Below are 4,877 nucleotides of genomic sequence, written 5' to 3'. Positions count from 1 at the left end.
AGACCAGAGATACAAAACGATTTTATTGTTAATTTTACACCTTCAAATTCACAAGATTTTGAATTAAAATTTACACAGAGGTCAACTTCATAATTTGCAAGTCCAAACCTTGACAGCGCAAAACTTAGCAGACAAAGGAACAGCGAGAAACTTAATATCGTAATTGGAGATCACGAAGTAGACGAAATTAAGGAATTCTGCTATCTAGGCAGCATGGACGGAGCAATGAGGAATAAAAAGCAGACTAGCACCAGCGAAAAGAGCATTCCTGGGTAAGAGAAGTCTGCTGATATCAAACACAAGCCTTAATTTTGATGGATTTTACAGGTCAATTCGAGGCTGTTTCTCGGCTTGATGGATCACATGGATCACAGTGTTCTGTATTAACTTGTTCGCCTGGATTTCCCTTTCACTACTGCGGTACATTGTAAACAGTTATTGTTTACACCATGTACATAGACGACCTGACAGACAACGATTTTTGGTTCCCTAAAGGTCTGTCTAGAGGCAACGGCCTTGCCGCAGTGGATACATCGGTTCCCGTGAGATCACCGAAGTTAAGCACTGTCTGGCGTGGTCGGCACTTGGATGGGTGACCATCCAGGCCACCATGCGCTGTTGCCATTTTTCGGGGTACGCTCAGCCTCGTGATGCTAATTGAGGAGCTACTCAACCAAATAGTAGCAGCTTTGGTCAAGAATACCATCATAAAGACCGGGAGAGCGGTGTGCTGACCCCACGCCCCTCCTATCCGCATCCTCCTCTGAGGATGACACGGTGGTCGGATGGTCCCGGTAGGCCACTCGTGGCCTGAAGACGGAGTGCTTTTTAAAGGTCTGTATAGACGGCTATCTCTTTCCTGGTCAGTTTTCCGCATGCACTTTTATTTCGAACAGCTCAAAGACGCATGCGCACTTGCGCTTGTGTAATTTCGTCGAATTGGAATACGTGCGTCATGGTGCATTGCTTCCCGGATTTAAGTGGTAATCTCTTGGGCATTTAGTTTGTGCACGTAGATGTGTTTTATTCTGCTCTGTGCTGTGGTTATCAAAAATTGTTCAAATGGCTCTGAGCACTATGGGACTTAACTTCTGAGGTCATCAGTCCCCTAGAACTTAGAACTACTTAAACCTAACTGACCTACGGACGTCACACACGTCCATGCCCGAGGCAGGATTCGAACCTGTGACCGTAGCGGTCCCGCGGTCCCAGATTGAAGCGCCTAGAACCGCTCGGCCACTCTGGCCGGCGCTGTGGTTATCTTTTAAGGCGATTAATGTGCGATGTCTGTAGACGCCAAAGAAAAGCACGCTGAAATTTACGAGTAATTACAGACAAAGGGAAGTCATACGGGATTTCTGTTTTAAAGAGTATTTGAACAAACGTCCTGAGTGCCGCCTATAGGCTTCACTTGGTGGGAACTAAGAATGAGATAAAAATTCTTACATCATATGTTGTAAAGAATAATGACGCTCTCGAAGAAGGAAAACAGAGAAGAGGCAGTCAACAAACTTATTAAACACCTATGTGAAAAATGTGGACGAATATTCTACCTTTGACGGCTTAACTGAGGAACCTGACACCTGAATAACTGAAGAAGATCACAGCTGAAGCTCCTTAACAAATTCATATAAACTTAAGTGAAGAGTCGGGCGAAGTGGCCGAGCGGTTCTAGGCGCTACAGTCTGTAACCGCGCGACCGCTACGGTCGCAGGTTCGAATCCTGCCTCGAGCATGGATGTGTTAGTTAGGTTTAAGTAGTTCTAATTTCTAGGGGACTGATGACCTCAGAAGTTAAGTCCCATAGTGCTCAGAGCCATTTGATCCATTTGAACTTAAATGAAGGATATTGAGGATAAAAAAAAGAAATGAAATGGAAAACAAGATTTCCGTTTTAGTGGATCCCGGGGTCTATGGCATTACCGAGTTTGTCGATTCGGAGGATGTTATCTGTAATATCTTTGAGTAGAGACGTCAAAATATTTTTTATGCGATAACTTAAAAATATAATAAAAGACAAGCAACTTTCACATAACCACTAAGAATAGTTTAAGTACAGGGTGTGACCACCTGTCAAATGCGCCAATAAAAACGTTTGCAACTCGGACAGCAGCGAGACGTGTGCAGGAAGACAGTCAGTGAGGTTCTGGAAGGTACAGTCCGGGATGTAGAGCCATACCGACTCCAGAGCTGCGCTAGGTTTCTCGCTTGAGGATCCATGGCGTGTGCAGTGTGATCGAGGTGATCACACAGATTCTCGACTGGGTTTCAACTGGGGAAGTTTGGTGATCAGTGCAGTACGGTAAACTCATCCTGATGCTCTTCAAACCACGCACGTATACTGCGACCTGTGTGGCACGTTGCATTGTTCTGCTGGTAGATGCCATCGAGCCGAGGAAAAACGAACTGCATGTGGAGGTGAAAATTGACCCCAAAGCTAGATATATATACCTGTGTTGATCCGTTGTGCCTTCCAGAATGACGAGATCACGTGGGGAATGCCATGAAGACGTTTCACGGACCATAAAGCTTCCTCCTCCGACTTGGATCTTCAGACGATTGTTTGAGGGTGTTTGCTTTCACTGTCGCCACTCAGTGGACCTCCATTTGCCGTAATGGCGTGCAATTTCCAGCCTTCATCAACAATGAACAGCATTAAGCATTGGTGCATGAACCAGGCGCCTTCTTCGGAGACCCATCTGCAGCAACGTTCGCTGTAGAATCATTGAAGAGACACTGTTGGGTAGCTCCTTGGTTCATCTGGGCTGTCAGCTGCTCAACAATTGCAACTCTACACACCTCCGCAGCCATCGTTCACCCCTGTCATCTACGGTCCTTGGTGCACCACTGTTGCATCGGCCCCGATTATGGATAGCGCCATTTTGCAGTGCTGAGTATACTTTAAACACAGTGGCACAATAACAGTTTAAAAACTTAGTCGTTTCGGAAATCCTTTCACCCTTGACCCGAAAGCCAATAATCACGCACTTTTGAACGTCAGATAATCGCTCCGTTTCTGTATTACGACAACGACTCTCTCCCTCCCCACCCCCCCAAAGACACGTTTTATATGCTTTGTTATATACACTGTTTGTGCTACCACTTCACCTCTGTGAGTGGTAAGTGGATATTGCACGTTGACGTCGAACACAGTCCTTGGTCACATTAATGTGACAGAACCACATATTTCCCAATTTCAAGCGTAATTATTGAAATCTGTTTTGAAACGCGAAGTAAACAGCTCAAATTGGTATACGAGTAACTGGTTGCCAGGTAACGAAATGTTATTATCAGCCTTATCGTTGCAGAAGTGGTATGATACGTAACAGTTCCTGGCCAAGGGAAACAAGTTCTCACAAGGGAGGCCACAACGTTTGGAACGCTGATTTACTGCAAACTTTGTACACTCGTAGTACTCCATGAGGACAACAAAATGTGTAAGCAGTAGCGTGTACTTCTCAAGCGCTATTGAGAAAATCGCAAGATAATTTCGGTCGTCAAATATGTACCTGTGCGTGGCCATTTTTACCATGAAGTGGCGGTAGCCACGTGGTTAGCGTTCAAGTCCCGTGATCGCTGGATCGATGGATCGAGTCCCGTTCGTCAGTTCTTTTTTATTTCTAACGCAGTCATTTTCTGTACTATTTATATTACAATTGATATAATGGGAAAAATACGCGTAATAGGATGAACTTTTATTAATATTGCAATGTTATTTGGCAGTCTACAAATTTTTGTAATCACAAATAATATAATATTCATAACTATCGACTAGTAAACGACCAAACGCATAAAGTGATACTGAAAATATATGCTTATCCGTGATTTTAGAAATCCCTTGTAAGAGGTCCATGATTAAGGAATTTGTGTACGAGGTCCATGATGAAGGAATTTGTTGCTAGCGCACTCGAGCAGATGTAATTTCGATGGATTGCTCACGTGCTGCCTGCGATATGTAAGCTATAAGAGAATCTGAGACCAGAGAGCAGTGTTGTATGCAGTAGGAACTGTGTAGCAGTGGGAGTAAGTAGTAGCTAGCAGTCTGGTGTATCGTGTTGGCTGGGCCGGTCGTGTGGAGCGATGGCGGAGCCTGAGCGTTGTAGTATAAGGTAAAAGCAGCCTCGCGCATATGTAGTATTATTATATCACGTCCCATGTAAATGCTTTAAAAAATCTCTTGATAATAATCTTTCTCATAAAAAGTACCTTTTCACAATTACTCATTTCAATTTAAAGAATTTACTAATTTCTCCAATCCTTGGTCATCCAGATTATTGAAAAGAAAAATCAGTTGCTTCTTTTTATACATGACAAATCTGTCGGCCAGCATTGCACTGAGCTGCGCCAGAAGAATTTCTTATAGGAGCAGATAAATACGCGTTATCCGGCGACTTAATTGAGGTAAGATTTTTCAATTTATTCAGAATGAATTTTCAGGGCCATGACGCAGCGCTGCTGACGCCCAAAGTTTACCAGATTAAATTCAGTCAATTATTGAAAGATTATAAGTGAGTCGCAATTTAATTGAGAGGTTAGTCACATTGTATTATTGGTAGGTTACGGAATTTATCTGTTGGGCAGTTACACTGAATGTGAATTATATAATTATATTTTTTACTGTTGGGAGATTATTATTGAATATATCTGTGGGGATGTTACGCCCTTATACCTGGAAGGAGCCCGAAACTACTTGTTACCTCCAAGTTCTGACCGACACAGACGGCTTTCGAAAGATGTACAATTAATCATCGCTTTCGATATTACGAGTACAAGTTACAGGATATGGTATTTTTCATAAAAACATGGAAAACATAAAGTTAAACTGCACCAGCTGCATTGAATAAATGCTATGTTTCCGCATACGCAAGGGCTTTTGA

At 43.2% G+C, this 4,877-nt stretch overlaps 1 pseudogene; it reads left to right on the top strand.

The window, feature by feature from the left end:
* The first annotated feature begins 506 nt into the window (after positions 1–506).
* On the top strand, positions 507–624 carry LOC126475574 (5S ribosomal RNA; annotated as a pseudogene).
* Positions 625–4,877: the final 4,253 nt, after the last annotated feature.

Source organism: Schistocerca serialis, chromosome 4, assembly GCF_023864345.2.
Source record: "Schistocerca serialis cubense isolate TAMUIC-IGC-003099 chromosome 4, iqSchSeri2.2, whole genome shotgun sequence".
Taxonomy (NCBI): domain Eukaryota; kingdom Metazoa; phylum Arthropoda; class Insecta; order Orthoptera; family Acrididae; genus Schistocerca; species Schistocerca serialis.
Note: the sequence above shows the minus strand (reverse complement) of the source record. Positions and strands in the feature narration are given on the sequence as shown.